The 14,680-nt window shown below is 44.5% G+C and overlaps 1 long non-coding RNA gene across 1 annotated transcript in view; it reads left to right on the forward strand.

Moving 5' to 3' along the window:
* Positions 1 to 14,680, forward strand: part of LOC140103580 (uncharacterized) — a 148,618-nt gene that overhangs the window by 27,344 nt on the left and 106,594 nt on the right. The window lies entirely within an intron of this gene.

The raw sequence follows: 14,680 nt of genomic DNA on the forward strand, positions 1-14,680 counted from the left end.
TCTATGTTCAATCAAGGGTTAATTAGGACTCACCTTACAAAAGTCAAGAGAGCTGTTGGGGCCCTGCATAAAAATCCCTAACAGGTTGAAGCCAATGCGTTGGAACTTGGGACACTGTTTCTGATGGAATTTTTCAATACCTCGACTTCATGTGGCCTCTCTATTCTGATAGCTTGTGGCCTATAAGAATATGCTGCAAACACTGGTGCATCCTTCACCAGGGGAAGTTGTAGAAGGCATGGATGTAACATGTCCTCTCCCTCCAGCAACAGCTCCATCACCACCAGAACTAGTACCACGGCCATATTTCCAAACAAGACCCCACATCGATGAGCTATCTCAGGCAACCTAATGCCAAAGGGAATGGAGCCAGGAGCTGAAGGCTGTGAAGCAATTGTAGGGTTACTGCCACTAAGTTCTCATTACTTGCCTTGTGTTGCAGCTACTATAGAAAGGTTTTCTATAAATTGCATCTACCGTACATTGCTTTTTGAAACACAATATAAAGTGGAGGGGAGCTTGCCTCAATTCCATTGTGTTAACTATTTGTGAACAATGCAATTATGTGAACACAGTCTTTGACTTTGACTAAATTCAAACCTGTGTTTGCAGCTCCATTATTATCATTCATCGCTATTACTAACAACAAAAACTGAAGTCTAATAGACCTATTAATATGTCTATTGATTTCAATGGGCTTTAATTTACTTTAAGTAGTGTTCGTTTGCACCATTACCATTAGTGCCTCCATTATTTGTAGGTAAAATTTCAAGGAAATGACAGCAATATTTTTCTAATTCAAATAACTAGAGCCTAATGAAATGGTATAAACGTTTATTAAAAGACCATTAAAATAAAAAAACATTTTAACTATAGCGATAGACTGCAGTTATTGTTATTTAAAGTCCAAATGCAGGTGTGAACTGGGCCTATGTCAGATTAATTTAAACTTTTTTGAAAAAAAAATACTTTTGTAATTAAAAAAGTTTTTAAACTTGTTACCAAAGTTTGTTCCCTACAAAATAATACATTCAATTCATAAATATTTTAGCACAAATGAAAGAACTTGATATACATTGTGGTAGGGTATCAGATTTTGTGCAAGAAAGGTGTTTTTGTCCCGAAGGAAAAGCTGAGCAGGTGGCAGACCTGGGAAAGTTGGGTCTGTCTGATTAAGTTTTATTTGCATCCTGCTGGAAGTCCTGCATAACTACTTGGTGCAGGCTTCCCACAATGGCTCCACCATGGGGAAGAGACATGCTTAGGCTTTATTTTTGCCAAATTGTTTATCTTGTTTTACTGCCGAATAAAACTGGCTGAAGTCAGTTTTACCCAAATTGCACAGTGTGGACAGTGAACTTACTTGTGTGCTGGTGAATTGTGCCCGTCTACCCAAGGAGACGACGATCCCGGACCTAATTCCTTACAATATACATGATAATAATCTTTATTTATATAGCGCCATCAAAATCCACAGAACTTTCCAAATCATAGGGGACATATACAAATATAAAATTATATTACAGAGTACAATCAGTCATATGGTACAATAGGAGTGAGGTTACAGTCTATGAGTTTGAAGGAGGTGACACAACTTTTTAATTTCATTACATTTTCTCAATTCAATGAAACAGTTATTATTAGCAAACCAATGTTTTTTTTTTTTTCGTAGTTTTTGATCAGATTAAACTTAACCTGCCCTTCCTTCCACTCTCTAATTATTAATAGTCTGGCAATAAACAACTCCTTAAAATTAAAAACTGGAAAAAACTATAATGGACACTAAAAAATCAAAGTTCAGAAGGGACACCGAGGACTATGCCTTGGACCACGTATACACCTGGAATCGACATCGTATTCTTAACAATGTGAAACCGATTTTGAAGAAAAAAAATTATAAAAAGAAAAAACGTTCTGAAAGTAAAGTAAGTTTTTCGGACACTGAGATCTCATCACCTGTTACTTCAGAGGACTTTTCAGATTCTTCAGCAGGCTCGGTGCAAACGAGTAATACTGCGTCAACATCTAAAAAAGGTGCAAATAATACAAAAAATAAAAAGGCGAAACCGTCAAAAACGGAGGAGAGCGGGACGAAAGCACAAAAAATCGATATCCTCTGAGACAACAAAAGTAGAGGAAATTCCAATTTATAATTTATCCAGCTATATTTTGTCATCTGAAGAAATATCGGTTCTGTCAAAAGGTTTGGGATATTCCCCTTCTTGTAATTTTGACCTGTTTTCTACGCTTTTAGACATCAATAAGTTTGCAAGGTCTATAACCTTACGTATACAATTTGAACAGGATGTTCCGTTGGATAATGTTGTTCATGGTAATAGCAATGGTGTACATAACAATGTCAGTAGTGTACACATATCAGATAACGCAGAGTTAAGCCTTAACAAATATACTAATACTTTTTCTGATCAGTTACATATTGTTGAATTAAGACAATTGCAAAGTGAAGGCAATGTCAGTGAATTTGAATATATTGACCCTAATGTTTCTTTCAACATGCCGAATCCCTCTTTTTACCCTGTTCAATCACGTCCTGAGATATTGAACCTGTTCCAGGACAGGGTTGAACAGGAATTGGTTTCTCTACAAAATAATGTTATAAATGGTAAAGTTTCAACCAGGGGGAATCTCTCTTTTAAGATGAGAAAAGCTATCAAAGATTTGAATAACAATGAGGACCTGTTAATTCGTCAAGCGGACAAGGGGGGTGGTATTGTACTTATTAATGCAGGTCTATACAAAAAATTAAATTTGGAAATTTTGGAAGATCAATCAGTCTATAGGGAAATCTTGTATGATCCCACAAAAGATATTCAAGTCACTCTATCTAAGTTATTAGAGGAGAGGGTAAATATGGGTGCCATTTCCAGCAGGATTGCAGAATACATAAATGTTAAATTTCCTGTGATTCCCATATTCCATTCCCTCCCTAAAATACATAAAGAGAAATTCCTTCCCCCATTTAGACCCATTGTGGCAGGAATTGGATCCATTAACGAAAGATTGAGTGCTTGGGTGGACCATTTATTGCAGCCACTGGTTGTTTCTTTGCCAGGTCTATTAAAAGATACAAAACATGTCATCTCTTTGCTGGATGGTTACCCATGGAATAAGCCCACGTCCTTTTGGCTATCATGTGATGTCATAGGTCTGTATTAGAGATGAGCGAACACTAAAATGCTCGGGTACTCGTTATTCAAGACGAACTTTTCCCGATGCTCGAGTGCTCGTCTCGAATAACGAACCCCATTGAAGTCAATGGGAGACTCGAGCATTTTTCAAGGGGACCAAGGCTCTGCACAGGGAAGCTTGGCCAAACACCTGGGAACCTCAGAAAAGGATGGAAACACCACGGAAATGGACAGGAAACAGCAGGGGCAGCATGCATGGATGCCTCTGAGGCTGCCTAATCGCACCATTATGCCAAAATTATGGGCAACAGCATGGCCATGACAGAGTGACAGAATGAAGCTAGATAGCATCTAAAACATCCAATAATTGACCCTGACACTATAGGGGACGGCATGCAGAGGCAGCGGCAGCAGGCTAGAGAGTGGCATGGCGACATACCCTAATTGGACTCAGGCTTCAAACCAATGGGTGTCAGAGAGGAACCAAAGGAGGTGAGCAAGAAGCGCTCAAATAATATCGGTACATGATAAAAGTTTGCCAGTATATTTTGTGGATTACACAGCAGGGTGGCGACAAAGTTAACATGGAAGCCATGAAAACAACCCAAAATTCTGCCTGACACAGCTCGTTTGATAAGGGGACCATGTATGCTTACAGTTCATGCCAGTCGCTGCACTGGCTGCCAGTCTCCTTTCGAATACAGTTTAAAATAATAATAACCCTCATCCATAAAGCTCTGTATAATGCTGCACCCCCCTACCTCTCCTCTCTTATCTCAGTCTATCGCCCAACCCGTGCTCTTAGATCCGCCAGTGATCTTAGATTAACCTCTACCCTAGTGCGGACCTCCCACTCGCGTCTCCAAGACTTCTCTAGAGCTGCACCAATTCTATGGAATGCTCTGCCCCGGACTATCAGACTAATACCTAACCTCCAAAGTTTCAAACGTGCTCTTAAAACCCATTTCTTTAGGCAAGCCTATAACACTCATTAACTGCATGAAGTTTTAACTCTTCTACTAACCCGTCCTGTGTCGTCCTCCCATCTGTTATCCAGCAACCAACAGGCACCAGACTTCTCTGCAGTCCCATTCACCCTGGACCTGGTATATAAGATGACGGCTGAGTGGTTCAAGCGACAGCAATTCCATTTATTATATTTTTTTCTATTCCCTAAGAAGAATGGCTTGACCATTAAATATTCTTTTACCTCGTGTTACCCCATCATCTTCATAAACCGTAAGCTCTGGCGAGCAGGGACCTCACTCCTGTTGTTCCATACAAATGTTGTGCTCTGTTACATTACATTTGTATTTGTTTCCTATGATTTGTAAAGCGCTACAGAATATGATGACGCTATATAAATAAAGATTATTATTATTATTATTATGGAGGCAGTGAACTAGTAGTAGATTAAAGGTGCTGCAACTATGTTAGTTGGATCTTGGGATGGAGCTGGCGCTCTGCAGCCAGGCGAGCTTTTGCCAATCCAAGCCCCTGTCTCTAGGCTACTCCCCAAACAGCACTTCTAAGAACCTTTTGTATAAGATCAAGTGTAGTAGCGTTCTTATAAGTTTAGGATATGGCGGGTGAGGGGAATGTAAACAGATGCGCAAGAAGCGCTGAAATAATATCCCTAAATGGTAAAAGTTTGCAAGTATATTTTGTGGATTACACAGCAGGGTGGCGACAAAGTTAACAACTTTGATGTGGAATGCCCTGTAATAGCTCTTGGGCGGTGTGCCTTTTATCGCCTAGGCTCAGCAGTTTCAGCACCGCCTGCTGTCGCTTAGCGACGGCACTGCTGCTGTGCCTAGAGCTACCGACTGATGGCGCCATGCCCACGGATGGTAATTTGGAGGAGGAGGAGGTGGAGGAGGGGTGGGAGGAGGTATAGTAGGCCTTTGAGACCTGGACCGAGGTAGGCCCCGCAATTCTCTGCGTCGGCAGTATATGACCAGCCCCAGGGTCAGACTCGGTCCCAGCCTGCACCAAGTTAAGTGTAGTAGCGTTCTTATAAGTTTGGGATATGGCGGGTGAGGGGAATGTAAACAGATGCGCAAGAAGCGCATGATGCGCATGGAGCTGGCGCTCCGCTGCCAGGCGAGCTTTCGCCAATCCAAGCCCCTGTCTCTAGGCTACTCCCCAAACAGCACTTCTAAGAACCTTTTGTATAAGATCAAGTGTAGTAGCGTTCTTATAAGTTTAGGATATGCCGGGTGAGGGGAATGTAAACAGATGCGCAAGAAGCGCTGAAATAATATCCCTAAATGGTAAAAGTTTGCCAGTATATTTTGTGGATAACACAGCAGGGTGGCGACAAAGTTAACAACTTTGATGTGGAATCCATGAAAACAACCCAAATTTCTGCCTGACACACCTCGTTTGATAAAGGGACGATGTATGGAGGCAGCTATATGGACGACTTTTGGAGGTAGCAATGGAGACAACGTGTGGAGGCTGCTATGGAGACAATTTAATTTGGATAGTGCCTGTATGTGGCAGTCCCAAACATTTTTCAAACCAGAGGAGCAGGTAGGTGGCCCTCCAGTAAAATGGAATAGATTGAGTGCCTGTATGTGGCAGTCCCAAAAATTTTTCAAACCAGAGGAGCAGGTAGGTGGCCCTCCAGTAAAATGGAATAGATTGAGTGCCTGTATGTGGCAGTCCCAAAAATGTTTCAAACCAGAGGAGCAGGTAGGTGGCCCTGCAGTAAAATGGAATAGATTGAGTGCCTGTATGTGGCAGTCCCAAAAATTTTTCAAACCAGAGGAGCAGGTAGGTGGCCCTCCAGTAAAATGGAATAGATTGAGTGCCTGTATGTGGCAGTCCCAAAAATGTTTCAAACCAGAGGAGCAGGTAGGTGGCCCTGCAGTAAAATGGAATAGATTGAGTGCCTGTATGTGGCACTCACAAAAATTGTTTCAAACAGAGGACCGGGTAGGTGGCCCTCCAGAAAAATTAAATGCATGAAGTACTATAGCAAGAGCCAGTGGGCCCTGTCAAAAAATAGCCATTTTCCTCTGCTTTACTGTACAAAGAGGAGGAGAAGGAGGAAAATGAGGAGGAGGAGTGGATCAATTATTCAGGTTGAGCTTCCTTCACCTGGTGGAGATTGGAAATTCTGAGAAATCCAGCCTTTATTCATTTTAATAAGCGTCAGCCTGTCAGCGCTGTCAGTCGACAGGCGTGTACGCTTATCGGTGATGATGCCACCAGCTGCACTGAAAACCCGCTCGGACAAGACGCTAGCGGCAGGGCAGGCAAGAACCTCCAAGGCGTACAGCGCCAGTTCGTGCCACATGTCCAGCTTTGAAACCCAGTAGTTGTAGGGAGCTGTGTGATCATTTAGGACGATGGTATGGTCAGCTACGTACTCCCTCACCATCTTTCTGTAAAGATCAGCCCTACTCTGCCGAGACTGGGGACAGGTGACAGTGTCTTGCTGGGGTGACATAAAGCTGGCAAAAGCCTTGTAAAGCGTACCCTTGCCAGTGCTGGACAAGCTGCCTGCTCGCCTACTCTCCCTCGCTACTTGTCCCGCAGAACTACGCACTCTGCCGCTAGCGCTGTCAGAAGGGAAATACTGTTTCAGCTTGTGCACCAGGGCCTGCTGGTATTCATGCATTCTCACACTCCTTTCCTCTGCAGGGATGAGAGTGGGAAGATTTTGCTTGTACCGTGGGTCCAGGAGAGTGAACACCCAGTAATCGGTGCTGGAATAAATTCTTTGAACGCGAGGGTCACGGGATAGGCAGCCTAGCATGAAATCTGCCATATGCGCCAGAGTACCAACGCGTAAGAATTCACTCCCCTCACTGGCCTGACTGTCCATTTCCTCCTCCTCCAACTCCTCCAACTCCTCTTCTTCTGCCCATACACGCTGAACAGTGAAGGACTCAACAATGGTCCCCTCTTGTGTCTCGCCAACATTCTCCTCCTCTTCCTCCTCATCCTCCTCCACCTCCACCTCCTCCGATATGCGCTGAGAAACAGACCTGAGGGTGCTTTGGCTATCAACAAGGGAATATTCTTCCCCTGTCTCTTGTGACGAGCGCAAAGCTTCCGACTTCATGCTGACCAGAGAGTTTTTCAACAGGCCAAGCAGCGGGATGGTGAGGCTGATGATGGCGGCATCGCCACTGACCATCTGTGTTGACTCCTCAAAGTTACTCAGCACCTGACAGATATCAGACATCCACGTCCACTCCTCATTGTAGACTTGAGGAAGCTGACTGACCTGACTACCAGTTCTGGTGGAAGTTGACATCTGGCAGTCTACAATCGCTCTGCGCTGCTGGTAAACTCTGGATAACATGGTCAGTGTTGAATTCCACCTCGTGGGCACGTCGCACAACAGTCGGTGAGCGGGCAGTTGGAGGCGGCGCTGCGCTGCCCTGAGAGTGGCAGCATCTGGGCTGGACTTCCTGAAATGCGCACAGATGCGGCGCACCTTCGTGAGCAAATCAGACAGATTGGGGTATGTCTTGAGGAAACGCTGAACTATCAGATTTAACACATGGGCCAGGCATGGCACATGTGTCAGTCTGCCGAGTTGCAGAGCCGCCACCAGGTTACGGCCGTTGTCACACACAACCATTCCCGGCTTGAGGTTCAGCGGTGCCAGCCACAGATCAGTCTGCGCCGTGATGCCCTGTAATAGCTCTTGGGCGGTGTGCCTTTTGTCGCCTAGGCTCAGCAGTTTGAGCACCGCCTGCTGTCGCTTAGCGACGGCACTGCTGCTGTGCCTAGAGCTACCGACTGATGGCGCCGTGCCCACGGATGGTAGTTCGGAGGAGGAGGTGGAGGAGGGGTGGGAGGAGGAGGAGGCATAGTAGGCCTGAAACACCTGGACCGAGGTAGGCCCCGCAATCCTCGGCGTCGGCAGTATATGAGCAGCCCCAGGGTCAGACTCGGTCCCAGCCTCCACCAAGTTAACCCAATGTGCCGTCAGCGATATATAGTGGCCCTGCCCGGCAGCACTCGTCCATGTGTCCGTGGTCAGGTGGACCTTGTCAGAAACGGCGTTGGTCAGGGCACGGATGATGTTGTCTGACACGTGCTGGTGCAGGGCTGGGACGGCACATCGGGAAAAGTAGTGGCGGCTGGGGACCGAATACCGAGGGGCGGCCGCCGCCATGAGGTTGCGAAAGGCCTCGGTCTCTACTAGCCTATAGGGCAGCATCTCCAGGCTAAGCAATCTGGAGATGTGCACATTAAGGGCTTGGGCGTGCGGGTGGGTTGCACTATATTTGCGTTTCCGCTCCAGCGTCTGGGGTATGGAGAGCTGAACGCTGGTGGATGCTGTGGAGGATCGTGGAGGCGACGATGGGGTTTTTGTGGCAGGGTCCTGGGCAGGGGGCTGACTAGCAGCTGACACAGGGGAAGGAGCAGTGGTGTGCACGGCCGGAGGTGAACGGGCTTGTTGCCACTGAGTGGGGTGTTTAGCATTCATATGCCTGCGCATACTGGTGGTAGTTAAGCTAGTAGTGGTGGAACCCCTGCTGAGCCTGGTTTGGCAAATGTTGCACACCACAGTCCGTCGGTCATCCGGTGTTTCCTTAAAGAACCTCCAGACTTCTGAAGATCTAGCCCTCGCCGCAAGAGCCCTCGCCACGGGAGCTTCACTAGTTGACACATTTGGCGCTGATGCACCAGCTCTGGCCCTGCCTCTCCGTCTGGCCCCACCACTGCCTCTTCCAACCTGTTCTGGTCGAGGACTCTCCTCCGTCTCAGAAGCACTGTGTTCACCCGGCCTCTCAACCCAGCTTGGGTCTGTCACCTCATCATCCTCCGATCCCTCAGTCTGCTCCCCCCTCGGACTTCCTGCCCTGACAACAACTTCCCCACTGTCTGACAACCGTGTCTCCTCATCGTCGGACACCTCTTTACACACTTCCACTACGTCAAGAAGGTCATCATCACCCACAGACTGTGACTGGTGGAAAACCTGGGCATCGGAAAATTGCTCAGCAGCAACCGGACAAGTGGTTTGTGACTGTGGGAAGGGTCCAGAAAACAGTTCCTCAGAGTATGCCGGTTCAAATGCCAAATTTTCCTGGGAGGGGGCAGACTGGGGGGGAGGAGGCTGAGGTGCAGGAGCTGGAGGAGTGGCGATTTCGGTGACATGGGTGGACTGCGTGGAAGACTGACTGGTGGTGGACAAATTGCTCGAAGCATTGTCAGCAATCCACGACATCACCTGTTCGCACTGTTCTGGCCTCAACAGTGCTCTACCACGAGTCCCAGTAACTTCAGACATGAACCTAGGGAGTGTAGCTCTGCGGCGTTCCCCTGCTCCCTCATCAGCAGGTGGTGTCTCACCCCGCCCAGGACCACGGCCTCTGACCCCTGCAGTAGTTGGACGCCCACGTCCCCGCCCTCGTCCTCTACCCCTAGCCCTCGGGTTAAACATTTTTAAAATGAGAGTTATAACTTTATTTTTTTTTTAACTTTTTTTTGTTTTTTTTTGTGTTTTTTGTTTTTTTTTGTGTTTTTTGTTTTTTTTTGAGTTTTTAAAACCAAACAATGCTATCCTATTGCTATGGCTATTTTCTAGCCAAGTATCAAAGCACACTACTATGCCAGATGAGATGACACTGAGTTAGTGCCTAATTGAAATCCAACCCCTACTAAATTTTCCCACTTCGGTCTTTGCTATGGATATGTGCGTCACTAAGCGCAGAACACAGCGGTCGCAAGTCTCACTACAAATTGCTCAGAATTGGCTAGTACATGCACTGCAGAAAGTACAGCCACCAGCAGATCAACCAGAAATCAAATATATAGAACGCTACTGTAGGCGTAAGTAAGCTCTTTGTATTCTCCTATGGCTATTTTCTAGCCAAGTATCAAAGCACACTACTATGCCAGATGAGATGACACTGAGTTAGTGCCTAATTGAAATCCAACCCCTACTAAATTTTCCCACTTCGGTCTTTGCTATGGATATGTGCGTCACTAAGCGCAGAACACAGCGGTCGCAAGTCTCACTACAAATTGCTCAGAATTGGCTAGTACATGCACTGCAGAAAGTACAGCCACCAGCAGATCAACCAGAAATCAAATATATAGAACGCTACTGTAGGCGTAAGTAAGCTCTTTGTATTCTCCTATGGCTATTTTCTAGCCAAGTATCAAAGCACACTACTATGCCAGATGAGATGACACTGAGTTAGTGCCTAATTGAAATCCAACCCCTACTAAATTTTCCCACTTCGGTCTTTGCTATGGATATGTGTGCCACTAAGAGCTAAACACAACGGTAGCAAGTCCCCCTGCTAATTCCTCACAAAATGGTACTAGATGCAAATTAAAATAAAAAAAGTAGAACGTTATTGTAGCCCTAAGAAGGGCTGTTGGGTTCTTTGAGAATCACTCCTGCCTAACAGTAAGCTAATAGAACACCCTAACGCTTTCCCTGACCAGCAGCAGCTCTCTCCCTAGCGGCATCCAGACACAGAATGATCCGAGCAGCGCGGGCAGCGGCTAGTCTATCCCAGGGTCACCTGATCTGGCCAGCCAACCACTGCTATCGACGTGTAAGGGTACCACGTCATGCTGGGTGGAGTGCAGAGTCTCCTGGCTTGTGATTGGCTCTGTTTCTGGCCGCCAAAAAGCAAAACGGCGGGAGCTGCCATTTTCTCGAGCGGGCGAAGTATTCGTCCGAGCAACGAGCAGTTTCGAGTACCCTAATGCTCGACCGAGCATCAAGCTCGGACGAGCATGTTCGCTCATCTCTAGTCTGTATCCCTCTTTAGAACACTCTATGGTCCTTAAATCCTTGGCGTACCATTTAGAAAAATATAGTAAATATACCAATGAGATCCGGGAATTTTTGCTAGAATCTGTAGAGTTTTTTACTCAAAAATAATTATTTTCAATTTGACAATAGATTTTTTGTTCAAAAATGTGGTGCGGCCATGGGGGGGAGGTGTTCTCCCTCCCTGGCGAACATCTATATGTCATACTGGGAGGAAATCTTTTTGTTTTCCCCATCCAATCCGTTTCTCTCCCATATCAGGTGGTATGGTCGTTATATCGACGATCTCCTCCTGATATAGGAGGGACCGGTAAATGACATTACTCTTTTTGTGGATTTTGTTAGCAGAAATGACATGAATTTAAAGTTTACGTTTACCTATAATCATGATTCCATTAATTTCTTAGATATTAGCCTCAAAGGTACGGACCATGTGTCAATTTCCCCTTATATTAAACCTACAGCCACTAACTCTATTTTGGAGGCTACATCATGTCATCCACCTCACGTTATAAAAAATGTCCCTGTTGGGGAGCTTATAAGAACCAAAAGAAATTGTACAGACTTAGCCACATACAACACTGAAAAGGAAAATGTATGTAACAAACTTTCTAGAAGAAAGTATCCCAAATGGATGTTAGACAGGGCATGTCGTACTGTTGACGAGATTAATAGAGAGGATTTGATATATAGAACTAAACAACAGAAAAGGGATAGGCCAAAAGACAAGACATCAGTAGTGTTTTCAACCACCTACAGTAATCAATACAGAGAGGTGGTGGATATTGTACGTAAATATCTTCCATTACTGTACACAGATAACAAGGTATCAAAAGTTTTGGGAAACAAAGTGAATTTTATTTCTAGAAAAGCACCAACCCTTAACTCAATTCTTTCACCAAGTCTGTTTTCATCCAGTATTAAAAAATCAAAAGATACTTGGTTGTCCACTAAAGGCTTTTATGGATGTGGACATAACATCTGCTTATGTTGTAAATTTGCTAGTCCTTCAAAAGAATTTGTGTCTTGCAGTACAGGTTTGAGATATAAAATTTCCGGTTTCATAAATTGTAACACTTCAAATGTTATTTACACAATCATATGCAAAAGTTGTAACATTCAATATGTTGGATATACAGGAGGTCCCCTGAAAACTAGGATCAGAAAACACCTTCTAGATGCGAGAAATAGGGATGCAGTCAACATCTCTATGGCTTCTCGGCATTTTCAAGCTATGCATCATGGGGATTGTAGTTCCTTTGTTTTCATGGGCTTTGAAAAAGTATGGAAACCTGCTCGTGGTGGAGATCACAGACGGAAGTTGCTCAATCGTGAGACCTTCTGGATCTTCACTTTAGATACGAGAGTTCCCAGAGGCATGAATAAAAGGTTAGACATGATTTGCCACTATTAAGTATTTCCATTCTATTGTTAATATTTGTTCTCATATGTTTTTATGTGTATGCATTAGGCGCTATTGTTAAAAAACTGTATATTGAACATGTGAGGAAATCCACCCCATGTTTTCTCTCAAATGGTATATATTGCCTTGTATGCATCACAGAGGTAGTCATGAATAAGGATATGTGATATCCGAAACGCGTAGACCGCTATGCTGTGACATGTGTATCCCATGGCTATGATGTTCCTGTTTTATCTACTAATAAAGCCTTGAAGATTTTATTCCTGGTGTCTCCTTTAAGCTGGATCGTACAAAGAGATTTTTCCTTCTTGCTGTTCACAACTCCTTAAAATTGATGTTTCCTTGGTATTTTGAGCCCAGTAGCCCAGAGTTCTCCCCAATAGAGCTAATTATGTCTTTAAAGGGAAAGTGACCTTGGTTCTAGTAACCAGTATTATTATGGGTTTATTCCAAAAGTTCAACAGCGTTGGGCAGAACCATAAAATATGCAGAAAAGCTGCTTCATTTTTATGACAAGTTATAAATTTGCTAAGGTCTATTTAATATAGCCGGATAATAATAATAAAGTATTTAAACTGTATTGAATTCAATGGGGGTCATTTATCTTATCTCCGTTTGTTTTGGGTAGTTTTTGCCTGCCGTTTTTCTTCTGCTTCTTTATCAATCTCACTTTTTCCTTGTGTGAAATGGGGGATTTTTTTTAAAGATCTCTTTGAGAGACATTTGTTACAAATGTCTCAAAAATGTTGCACAAATGTCGCAAGTAACTTCTTTCCATTTTCTGAGTTTTCCTTAAATATAGTTTAGTCTGGAGTTTTTTGCGCCAAAAAATGTTGCAAATTTGAGACAATTTGAAATGATAAATGTCATTTGCGACATTTAGCACATCTGGAATAGAAGATAAATGTGTCTTACTGACGAAAAACAAATATCAGGCGAACATTTCAAAATGTCCCCCAAAAGGAGCAAATATTGCAATGCGCCAAAAAAAGTCTCAAAAAAGACAGAAAAAACAGGAATAAAAAAAAAGATAAATGACCCCCAATGAGTCTATGAGCATTATTAAAAGAATAGCAGAAATACTTTTGAGCACATTTTCCCATTTTCTTTTATGAGTCTATATATGAGTAAAGTTACATTTTTTGGTGATGTGAGTTTAGAAATAATTTAAATCTCCTCTGTGTTAACAAAGAATATATCCTTTATTTATATCCTGAACTTTTAGAGTAGAACCCTGGGTCATTGTTCTATTGATATAGTTACATTAGGTATCAATTTCTGCAGAACAACTTGTGATTTTCATTTGTTTATGTTTTTTTGACAGAAAAAGTTTGTGGCACCCTGTATGATATATTTTTATGTGTAACCCTTTACCGCACCTGTTTGAGCCTTCATGACCAAGCTAGTTGTCTCTGGATCTGTCTTCAGGTCCCTGCATGCTGAATCGCACACACCAATACGCCAGCAGTTTGCTGACATCATAGTGTGTACGCCGCCATTGGCACACACTATGATGTCAGCAAGCGGCTGACGTCATGGTGTGTGCGACGCAGCATGTGGAGACCCACAGCCAGAGCTGCAGAAGACAGAGGAGGATCTGCAGGGGGCATCCGAAAGCGTCTTTGGGCTGGCTATTTTACCAGGGGGCAGGGACTGGCTATATACTAGGGAGCATGTGCTGCTGGCAATATACTAGGGGGCAGGGGCTGTCTAGCTATACACTGGGGGGCATGTGCTGGTTATATACTAGGGGCAGAGGCTGGCTGCTATAATAGGAGGCTGCTGGGTATATACTAGGGGGCTTGCACTAGTTATATACTATGGGGCTGCTGGCTATATACAAGGGGGCTGCTGGATATATTTTGAGAGCTGATGGCTATATACCCAGGGGGCAGGGGCTGTTTATATACTAAGTGGCTACTATTTATATACTAGGGGGCTAATGGGTATATATAAGGGGGCTTGGGCTGGCTACATACAAGGGGGCTGCTGGCTATATACTAAGGGGCAGGGACTGGCTACATACTAGGGTGCTGCTGGCTATACAAGGGGGCTGCTGGCTATATACTGGGGGACATGGGCTGCTGGCTATAGGTTGGGGAACATGGGCTACTGGTTATATACTGGGGGAAGGGGCTGCCTGGCTATTTCCTAGGCAGCATGGGCTGCTGGCTATATACTAGGGGGCATGTGCTGCTGGCTATATACTAGGGGGCAGGGGCTGTCTGGCTATATACTGGGTGGCATGTGCTGGTTGGCTATATACTGGGTGGAGGCTGTGACTAATGCATTTCCCACCTAAGGCCTATACTCTAGTCAATATCTTTTCCCAGTTTTTTGAGTTAA

Source organism: Engystomops pustulosus, chromosome 10 (genome assembly GCF_040894005.1).
Source record: "Engystomops pustulosus chromosome 10, aEngPut4.maternal, whole genome shotgun sequence".
Taxonomy (NCBI): Eukaryota; Metazoa; Chordata; class Amphibia; order Anura; family Leptodactylidae; genus Engystomops; species Engystomops pustulosus.